This window comes from Ursus arctos, unplaced genomic scaffold (genome assembly GCF_023065955.2).
Source record: "Ursus arctos isolate Adak ecotype North America unplaced genomic scaffold, UrsArc2.0 scaffold_26, whole genome shotgun sequence".
Classification (NCBI taxonomy): Eukaryota; Metazoa; Chordata; class Mammalia; order Carnivora; family Ursidae; genus Ursus; species Ursus arctos.
This window is the reverse complement of record NW_026622941.1, coordinates 39,731,791-39,742,915: the sequence shown is the minus strand read 5'-3', so window position 1 is coordinate 39,742,915 and position 11,125 is coordinate 39,731,791. Positions and strand designations below refer to the sequence as shown.

Sequence of the window (11,125 nt, the reverse complement as noted above, 5' to 3'; positions counted from 1 at the left end):
GTCATTGTTTTTTAAAGATTTACTTATTTGGGAGAGAGAATATGTGCACGTGTCAGGGGAAGAGGCAGAAGGAGAGGGAGAGAAAGTCTTAAGCAGACTCCCCACTGAGGTGGGGCTCAGTCTTATGACCCCGAGATCATGATCTGAACCCAAACCAAGAGTTGGACGTTGACTGCACCACCCAGTCGCCCCCCTCCCCACATTACACATATGTTGGTATGTAAGATGTCTCACAAGTCTCTGAGGCTCTGTTCATTTTTCTTCAATTTTTATTCTTGCTATTCTTCAGTGGATAATTTCTGTTGATCTCTCTTCTAGTTCACTGATTCTTTTTTTTTTTTTTTTTTTAAAGATTTTATTTATTTATTCGACAGAGATAGAGACAGCCAGCGAGAGAGGGAACACAAGCAGGGGGAGTGGGAGAGGAAGAAGCAGGCTCATAGCGGAGGAGCCTGATGTGGGGCTTGATCCCGTAACGCCGGGACCATGCCCTGAGCCGAAGGCAGACGCTTAACCGCTGTGCCACCCAGGCGCCCCTCAGTGATTCTTTTCTTTTGCCATCTTGAATCTCCTTTGCGCCCTTCTAGTGAATTTTTCATTTCAGTTATTGCTTATCTTCTCTTCTAGAAATTACATTTAAAAAATTCTTGGGATGCCTGGGTGGCTCAGTTGGTTAAGTGACTGCCTTCGGCTCAGGTCATGATCCCAGAGTCCCCGGATTGAGCCCCACTTCGGGCTCCCTGCTCAGTGGGGGGCCTGCTTCTCCCTCTCCCTCTGCTGCTCCCCCTGCCTGTGCTCTCCTGCTTTCTGTCAAATAAATAAATAAAATCTTCCCCCCAAAAATCTTAATACTTTCCGTATTAAGCATCTTTATTGATTCATTATTGTCCTACTTCTTTAGGCTCTTTAAACATGATTTCTTTTAGTTCTTTGAACATACTGATAATAACTGCTTTGATGCCTTTGCCTGCTAAATCCAACTTCTGGGGACACTTAGAAATAGCTTCTGTTGACTTTTGCTTTTCCTGAGAATGAGTCATACTTATTAAAAACTGAATTTTTAAAATAATATATTGTAGCAACTCTGGATTCTGATTTTCTCTCTCAAGGCTGTCTTTTGTGTCATGCATTTAGCAATTTGCCTAGGTTAAACCTATGACATATGTCTCTCTGAAGCGTGTGACTGCTCCTGATTTTTTCTGGGTTTTTTTGTTTTTTGTTTTTTTTTTGGTCTGGCTTCATAAGGGTCACGCCTATGTCTAATTAGCCCATGGTCAGCCAATCATGGGATGGAAATTATGCTCCAACACCTCAAACCAATAAGGCTTCTGTCCTCTGATAATGAATTTGTGTGAGGGTAGGGGAGCACATTCAAAGTTCAGGTTTTTACTTTTATTTTCCACTGGGCCCTTTCCCAGTTGCTCTGTGCATGAATCCTCCAGGTCAGCTAGGAGTATGTGGTGATCTTAGGCCCTCTGTTCTTAGCTGTAAATGTGCGCAATATCACCCAAGAATACACTCGCCCCACCACAGCTGTATCCTCAGGGTGGCAGAACCATTGGCCTGCCCCTGCTCCAAGTCGAGTGGGTCCTCTTTGGCTGTGGCAGCAAAGCGGCCGGTCCTACGGCATCTCCCCACCTTGGCAAAATCTCCAGGTGACTGGGCTGGGCGGACGGCTGGAAAATGGGAGCATCCCCGGGCAAGGGGGCCACAGATTCCCACTGTTCGTACTGAATTTTAGCAGTTGTTCAAGCATAAACACGCCTCATATTGTTATATAACTTTGATCTATCTCCAGAGTGCTAAAAATGGTTGTTTTCATCCATTTTTTCCAGCTTTGCAATGGCTTTTTAAGGGAGAGGATTTGCCTACCCCTTCACTCTGCCATAGCTGGAAGTCCCACCCTCCTCAACAAATACTTGATGAATAGTAGGTGACTGAACACTGTGTCATCCGTCTTCTACCTCTACCACTCTACTGACACCGTCCCATCAAAAACGATCCGTTGCCTCCCGGGCACTGAAACAGGTTCTGAGTAAGACAGACCTGGGTTGAATTCCAGTTCTGCCACTTAGTAATTGTGCACTTGGCAAGTGTATTTATATTCTCCACGTTTTGTTCTTTCTTCTGCTCAATGGCTAAAGTACTGCCTATGGTGTTACTGTGAGCACAGCAGGTCTGAGTAAGCATCTGGGTGGACACTTGAGGGCTCTTCCCAGCAGTGTTTGTCAGAAGGCCTGAGCTCCTGGGCAGACTGCGAGTCTCGGATGCCTCTTGACCTTTTTACAGCCCTTACACTCAATGGACACATAGCTGGTGGGAATGCAAGGATAAGATCATGAAAATCCTTTGAGACTGGACCTATTATACACAACCCTAAGGTATTATTATGCCTTATTATGACGTTCTTTGGGAACTTTTAAAAATCCCTCTCTCTGGGAAATTTTGGGTATAGTAGAACTTCTAAAAATAGGGAAGCTACTGAAATTACTTCTCTGACTTCTTTTATCCTGGATGTTTTAACCATGATCCTGTTGATAGTTTCTGAAAGATCAAGACTAGAAATGTAAATCCTTCTTAATAAGAAACTCTCACATTTTTAGGTGTTTATTCTTCTAAGAACTGAAGGATGTGGCCCCCCAAATCAGAAATAAAACATCAATGTTGGTGGTTCAGGATGGAGAAGAGGGAACAAGACCAAACAGAATGCTTGGAATTTGAAATAAAAATAGTGTGGTGAGGCCATCACCATTTAGGGCCTTACTGAAAGTTCAGTTCTTTCTGCAGGAAATGCACGTTTAAAAACAGAATAAAAAACAATTGCTCTCTCCATATTCTTTACAATTTCTTCCTCATTGGCTTCCCTTTAATTACCGATGCATTATTCGAGAGTACTATTCACTACTGTTACGTGTTTCCTCGTGTGTCAGCCGGGCTGCCAGCTCCCCGAAGGCAGGGACCATAGTTTTGTGTACCCTCCTCCATGGTGGGTACTGTCCCTTACTATCACCTACAGTCAGTGATTATGCTCATTCTCACCCCCTCGCTCAGAAACCTGCAGTGATTCTCCGCTGCACTTAAAAGTAGTCCTCAGATTTTTTCTTATCGCATGTGTGTATCAGTAAACTAATGCCTACCTAGCCTCTAAGAGACACACATGTAATTTATTTTAAAACCGCACTTCTATCTTATATAAATTATAAGCATCTACCAATATAGGAAGTTTAAGAGGATGACATTTAAAAAGTATACACAGAATTTGTAATATCTTCTCTCTATACCTTGCATACTCCACTCTGGAGCCTACTGGTGTGTAGGATAAAATCCACGTTCTTTAAAACACAGCTTTCAAACTGCCGTTTGTTGATTCTTGAATAACACGGGTTTGAATTGCACAGGTCTGCTTATATGTGAATTTTGTCTCAGTACAGTACTGGAAACGTATTTGCCCTTATGGTTTTCTTTTTCTTTTCTTTTTTGTATTTTAATCCTTATGGTTTTCTTAATAACACTTTCTTTTCTCTAGCTAATTTTATTGTAAGAATACAGTACATAATACATATAACATACAAAATATGTGTCGATCAATGCTTTACGTTATCAGTAAGGCTTCTGGTCAACAGTAGGCTAGTAGTAGTTAAGTTTTGGGGGAGTTAAGAGTTGGCGCTCCTGGGGCGCCTGGGTGGCACAGCGGTTGAGCGTCTGCCTTCAGCTCAGGGCGTGATCCCGGCGTTATGGGATCGAGCCCCACATCAGGCTCCTCCGCTATGAGCCTGCTTCTTCCACTCCCACTCCCCCTGCTTGTGTTCCCTCTCTCACTGGCTGTCTCTTTGTCAAATAAATAAATAAAATCTTAAAAAAAAAAAAAAATAGTTGGCGCTCCTAACCCTGCCTTGTTCAAGGGCCAGCTGCATATACTGTAGAGAGCATAGTATCAAGAGTCAATTTCCAGATCTGAACTATAAAATGTACCCTCTCCTGAAAGTGATCTGCCTGGGAATGGCTGGCATTGAGCTGATTTCTTTTTCCTACTTCCCTTTCCCAACTGCTCTGGCCCTTCACAACAGAAAGCTACCCCTGAGCCATCCAAACTGTGCTTTGTCCCCAAAAGGCGGCATAATGAGAGAATGCACTATACTTGAGGGACAATTTCTTGAGAGCCAGGTAAGAAACACTGACAGGGAAGCACTTTATTTCATTCCCTGGACAAATACTGGCAAGCCTCTGGGCTGCGAACAAGGGCTATCTTGGAATTAGAAATCACAAGTGAGGGGCGCCTGGGTGGCACAGCGGTTAAGCGTCTGCCTTTGGCTCAGGGCGTGATCCTGGCGTTCCGGGATCGAGTCCCACATCAGGCTCCTCTGCTGGGAGCCTGCTTCTTCCTCTCCCACTCCCTCTGCTTGTGTTCCCTCTCTCGCTGGCTGTCTCTCTCTGTCAAATAAATAAATAAAATCTTTAAAAAAAAAAAAAAAAGAAATCACAAGTGAGGTGGTGGAAGGCCTTGCAGGAATATAGTGATTAAAAAAATTTTTTGTACAATTTATTTATGTATTTTTTGGGGGGAGGAGGAATAGATGGAGAGAGAATCCCAAGGAGACTCCGTGCTGAGCACAGAGCCTGATGTGGGGCTCGATCCCACAACCCAGAGCCGAAACCAAGAGTCAGCTGCTCAACGAACTACAGCGCCCAGGTGCCCGGAATATAATGTTTTACACTTTTTCTGACAGAAGATGAGTCTGTTTAACTGAGTGGTTTAGCCATGCAGGTTGGTTTTGCCAATTTAGTGACATTCCACGAATGGAATGGGCTAGATTCAAGGCTCCATGTTTTTGATGAAACTATGCAAAGCACTCATCTGATACACAATACACCAGAAACTTCAACGTTTGCAATTATTTCATCTCCTGATGACCACTGCCTTAAACTAACACTCACAATATTCACAACCACGCTTTCCTGACTCTCCTGTCAGTCCCCCTCAAGCTTCAGCCAAGCCACAGTCATGCTCCCAGGCACTCTTCCAGGTCTATACCTACGTATATGTGTTCCTGTCAGTTCCTCCCTCGGAAATACCCTTCCCTCCCACCTCGTGTGTTGAATTCCTACCTAACAGCTGCTTGATTGGAGGCACTAATTAGGTACTGAGGATGGAAAATGAACATAATGATAACCAGGGCCCCATTTTCACAGGATGTCAGAGTCTAGTATGGGAGACAGACAGATAAGCAGTGACAGCATAGTATTGCAGAGCTATGATGGGGAGCCATGAGGTTCCGGGAGTTCAGCAGGGCCACCCTCTCTTCCCCTGGGGCTCAAGGAAGTCTCAGAGGAGGTGATCAGAAAGCCAAGACCCACTGACGAGCAGGAGTCAGCCTGGCATTTTGCAGGAAGGGGAGAGAGAAGAGGACTGATGTATACTGAGAGAACAAAGGGAGTTTAATTGACAGTGTCAAGCCAACTCCTTTGTCAAGTTAGGACTTTGACCAGAAGAGACACACTTACCTAACTGTAAGGTCCAGACAGAAATTTCTACCAAGTTCAATCTGTTTCATATTCTTGAGAGATTGGTCACATTCTCTCAAAAGCCCAATTTAGAATAGACTGAAAGTCAAGGGAGAGGTCATCTCTATAAAAATTTTCCCTTGCTTTTTTTCCAAAAACAAAATATTTGAATCCCAGGCTCAATTGCTCAGGGAATGGGCAGCCTTTTTATACCAGGTTAACCAGAAATAGTGCTAAATGAATACTCTTGGGGAGTCTGGTAAGAAAGTGACAGGTGGTTTATATATGTGGCTCTAAGTGTAGAGGCACCCTCTAAACAAATAAGGAGATAAGGAGAAACACAGAAGATAAAACATTCAGTTTTCAGGGACTGCCTTGTGCCACAACAGAGGAAAGAGTGTGAGGGCTTAAGGCATCCGGTTCCTCAGTGCTCCACCTCTGAGCCTCTCCCTCACTGTCCTGAGCCAGAGGCCATGAAAGTACCTTTACTGAGGGATGTTCAGTTCTCGGCTTCATACTGCCACTCGCAGCGCTGATGTGTTACCAAGCAATTTATGTCTATGAAAGACTCTCCTCTACAAATACATTAGTAGAAGAGAGGTATGATAGAGGTAGCCAGCCACCATCAAATCTTTCCCGGACTCGTCACAATTTGGTACCCGATAACTCTCCGTTCATCCAAAACAGAAAATATACTCAGCCTGCTAGTTCTCTGATACAGTCCACCCACGCATCATTGCAATGGATTTTTATCTTATTTCTCATCTGTTTTCTTAGTTGTGTATCTTCTTCAAGTGCCCATATGGAGGGTTAACATTTTCTCCATGAAACTATTCACTGTGTCAGTAGAATCAGCGAAGTTTCCTTTACGAGGGCTTAGTTATCGATATCATTATAAAACACTGACTGTCGTGGAAGTCACATGACAGGGACCCCAAGGACTACATAGCCAGTTACGTTCCTATAGATGTTATTGTTGGGAAAGCCACTTCATCTTTCAGGAAAACCATTATAAAGTCATCCCGAACAAAAAATTCATTTTTGCTAGGACATTATTCTCAAGCCCGGGAAGGTCAGAAGTATGTTTGCCAACATTTTTCATTAGAAATGTTTCCTATCAGTGATACCATGATTTCCAGATGGGCCAACTGGGTGGGTGGGCCAGTTGGGTGGGCCAACTGTAATTCCGCTCTAAAACTCTGCTATCAGACCCCCAAGCGTTTTCTGATTATGGCCTTTAACAAAGTTGGCAACAATGGCGAATGCAGGTTTGTGCTGAAGTATGTATATAAATGCATTTGCAAATGGGTTTAGACCTTTGGGTGAAAAGGGCCTGAAGTCTCCTAAATAGAAAAATCTTCAAGTAAATCAGAATTGACTCAAGAGTTTGGAAAATGGTACAGGGCTTAGTGACCTTCTATCAAACCACAGCCAAGGCCACATTGTAACACGTCCCCACTCCCAGATTAATTTTATTTCTGTCACCCTCTTCGCCTTTGAAATTCCTTCCATTCAGCAAAATTCAGGAAAACAAATACATTTTGACTTCTGTCCCTGATACTTCCCTGCGTGCCTTGATGAAAAATACAGTTTTCGTTTTCAGCCCTGCACCTGAGAGAGGCAGCGGTCTAATGAAATGAATTGTGCCTCTTTTCCCTGAAGCCCCAGATTTCCATATAACACATGCCAGTACATTTAGGCCTGAGGGCTCCTCCAAACTGAGCCCCTTTGCCTGCAGAGGGTCAGTTTAGTCTCTTTTCAGATAAGCAGACCTGCATGTGAACGCTACCTTGGTGCCAGAGCCTTTCCTGGGCAAAAGGCCGGGCCTTCTTCACCTGCAAGCCGACACCTCTCCTTCCCGGACAGGGCCTCGCAGGGCGCGGCGCGGCCAGCAGATGGAGCCGCAGCTGAATTTTCGTGAGCCGCTCTCTACACTGTAGAAGAGTCTGGAATAAACCGGAAAGGGATTTTTTTTTAAAAGCATTCTAATTTTTAACATATATCGCCTTCTTTGTCAGGGCAGAGGCTCTTTTTATTTGACTAAGTTGAAATGCATTTGAAGTTTAAAAAAATCCGTGATTACGCAATCCCCCAATACATGTTTTTTTAGGATTTCCATTCTTTCGAGGGACCCAAGAAGCAGGTTTTTAGTACTATAAACTGGCACGAGGGTATGGTGGTTCAGAAACGTTAGCAGGCAGCGCAGGATAAAGAAAGACTGCCTCAAGAAAACACCAGAATGGAGAGAGAGGAGCGAGGGAGCCTCCCCAGGCCGCGGCGGAAGTGAGCTCTGTGAGGGGCGGGGCGGGGCGGTGGCCTCGGGCGCGGCGAAAACCAGCGCCGCCTGCTGGTGAAAAGGGAGAGAGCGCGGATCGCGCCGGAGGCTGTGGCGTAGCTACCGGGTCCGCTTAGACAGAGCCGACATTCCAAAGTCTGTTAACACTCTAAATGCTGCACGATATACCCGCTAGCCGACGAAACCGAAAGTGATGGGCACAACCCGAGCAGCCTTTCTGTCGAGAGGAGAAACGTGCAGGCCCGTTATGAGTTGGGGGAACCATGTTTCAAAGGGCTTGACTGTTTTTAATGCTTCCTAAAGCTAAAAAGGATAATTGTTATTTAAGACAATCCTAAAGAAGAGGAAACATAGAACCCGATAGGAGCTCTCTTTCATTTATCCCATCCTGCTTTAAGTTATTTACAAAATATAAGTGGTTATCAGAAGCAAATTGGAAAAAATGGGCAAGGCACTGAGTTTCAAGGTGAAGGCGCTTATCATTTCCCCTAACGGCCCCTCATTTTTATTCCAGGATTGTTGCAGTGGTGTTTCTTGAGTCCCTCCTCCTCTCCCCACTTCCCCTTTCTCTTCACTCATTTGACAGGAGCCTCCGCAATCATCTGCTTAGAACACGTCATCCTCATCCACTGGGAGAGCGTTGTGGCACCACCTTTCTCCCCCTATGGCTGAAGCCCACAGAAAGAAGATGACGGGTTGCGCTTCTGCTCTTGAGCTGGTGCGATTGCCGGGAATTGTAACCTGCAAAATGATGGCAAAGGGCAGCTTCCCCCCTTTTTTTATGTTGCAGGGAACTTTATGTTGTCCTTCATTAGCTGGTGCTTTCTCCTGGAGAGCCCTGTCCTTCAGTTGCCCAAATGATGCGCTAAGTCCCTTCCACCTGCAGAGATCCAGTGCATTCAGTGTAAAAATCGCACATCTCTGTGGTTCTTCTAGTAAGGGAGTAAAGACCTCTAGGTAGACGGTGTCCTTTGGATTAGTCATGTATTTATCAGGTCCCTGTTCTCTGACATGAAAATTCACATCTCCCATCAGGGTATAGCTGTAGGCATAAATTATAGGCTTTGGTTCAAAACAGGGCCCTCTCTTTTGTCCAATAGCACCAGAAACACACTAATTAGGGACCTATTTGGAATGCAAGCCTTCTTGAGGGAGGTTGGGCCCCCAAGTCCTGTACTGATTACTTGGGCTGCAGCCTTCACAGTCTGGATCCAACCAGATGAGCACTGAGAGCTCAGTGTTTGGAACACAAAGGAGAGCAATGAATATATAGTAACTTAGTAAATCAGGGACAAGATCCAAGAGGAAGCCCGACATTTATCAGCAGAGAAAGGGAAGTAAAGGAGCGAATGTGTCAGTGTAAGTGTTACCGTGTTATAAAAGTGTCCTCCAGGGAGACGCTATATGCACAGGGCAGCAGATAACATTGACACTGTGCAGGTCGGTCTCCCCACATCTCCAGGACTGCTGAACCAAGTGTTACCGGCAGGCATACAGCTCGGAGCCCTTCCTGCTGCAATCCTCAGAGGGAGTTGGCTCAGACAAAGCAAAGCAGCTTCTCCCTCAGTTCTCTTTGTTCTTCCTTGGAAAATGGGCGCTCTCTCAAGTCTCATACACCAGCTGCTTTCACCTCTTGTACAGGGCCAAAATAGAATAATTGCCAATAATGATTTGGACAGCATATTTCTGCAGCTCTGAACTCCGTGAAATGGAGGATCAAATTATTTTCAGAATTCTAACATGCTGTAAATTCTTATTCTGGGTCTCTAGGCAAAAATTTCAGAGAGGTGCCCCTCTTCACCAATAAAAATAAAAATCTCACCTTCAGAAAGGGGTAATGAAGACAGAGTGTTTTGAATCCCACTTAACCTAATAACTACATGTCCTGCACCTTATGCTTCAGAATCTCTTTCTCATGGGGGTTATGATTTAACGAGCAAGTTCTTTGTCTGCTAAGAAATCCCTTCAGCAGTAAAAGGGCTCCTGACAAATCACACCTTTTTATACCATAAGGGACTTTTTTTCTAATAAGAATGATTTAACATAGCTCCCTTCAAAATAAAAACATTCAGAATTTTCTATCCCAGATTTAAGCGTGGGATTAAGACAAAGGGTGCTTGTCTCGGGAACAGGCATGCCACTCCCCGAGCGCTCAGAGCATCTGCTGCCTGGCCTGATTCTTAAACCAAAAGCCACCCGTGGCTTCCGTGCCTGACAGCTGAGGTGGCCTTCTATGTCCAGTGTGGGCCAGCTGGAATGGGTTCACACGCACAACAGAAAATCGGCTCTGTGGGTCAAGAGAAACCTTACTGGGCTGAGAAGGACTACGGTGACATTTTGGAAAGACTGTTGGTTTACTTCTTGGGAATCCCCCCTCCCCCAAAGTAAGTACTTTCAGACCCTTTATGTGGCATCCTCAGGCTCTTTACGACAGTTCCTACTTTGGGGGGATTTTATCTGCTCACTAAATACTGGCTATTTGGTCCAGAATGACAGAAGATCTGCATGTTTTTACTCAGTCAAGACTTAGGCTGAGGAGAGAGCAGCTCCTCTCTGCCAGTTCCTGGTGACTTCATCTTTCTAGCACTCTGGGGAGGAAGTGAGAGCAAGTGGCAGCCAGGAACCCTGCCCCGCATTAGCAGCTAATTTAATGGCTCAGGTGCTATAGATGAGCTTCTGAAATAATTCTGAAGCTAGATAAGGAGCGAATAAGCAGGTGTTAAGGGAGTATATCTACCTTTGTAATTAACGGAACATTTTGATAAAGTGGTCACTGGGCATGTATATTCATAGTACTACCCTGTGTTTATATTATCATCTGTTACCCAGACAGCACCTTACAGAATGCCTTTCATCTGACAGGTCCTTTCCTGCGTTAACCTGGTGCGGAAGGCCCTTCAATTTAATAGCCAGGAGCATTTGTAGGCAAGAGCCCTGTCATGCCCTCGCCCTTTCTTTATGTTTCACACAGTACCCAGCAGAGTATTAGACACACAGTAGGTGCTCAGGAGAGCGGCGCTTTAAAAAAAAACAAAACACCCACACGACAAGAAGAGTACAGACTAAAGGAACGATAAATGGCTGTGCTTTAATCCTGAGATTAGGCCCGCCTTTCCTGTCACGTCTGAGGACACTGGAGATGGTACTTCATAGACAGAAGTGGCGATATCGCAGCTTGTCTGGGGGATTCCGATGACAGCAGCTGGCTTTCCTCTCTGCCAGAAGCCATAGATGGGCTTTACATACATCATCTCATTTATACTTCACCACAGGCTAAGTTCACTATTATCACTGCCCTTATTTTACACACGACAAAACACTACCTGA

At 44.9% G+C, this 11,125-nt stretch overlaps 1 long non-coding RNA gene across 1 annotated transcript in view; it reads right to left on the bottom strand.

Annotated features, from left to right (window-relative positions):
* Positions 1-3,512: 3,512 nt before the first annotated feature.
* Positions 3,513-11,125, bottom strand: part of LOC130544891 (uncharacterized) — a 47,468-nt gene continuing 39,855 nt past the window's right edge. Inside the window, exon 2 of the long non-coding RNA XR_008961599.1 lies at positions 3,513-7,448. This is a non-coding gene — a long non-coding RNA (uncharacterized LOC130544891). The remainder of the gene's footprint in view (positions 7,449-11,125) is intronic.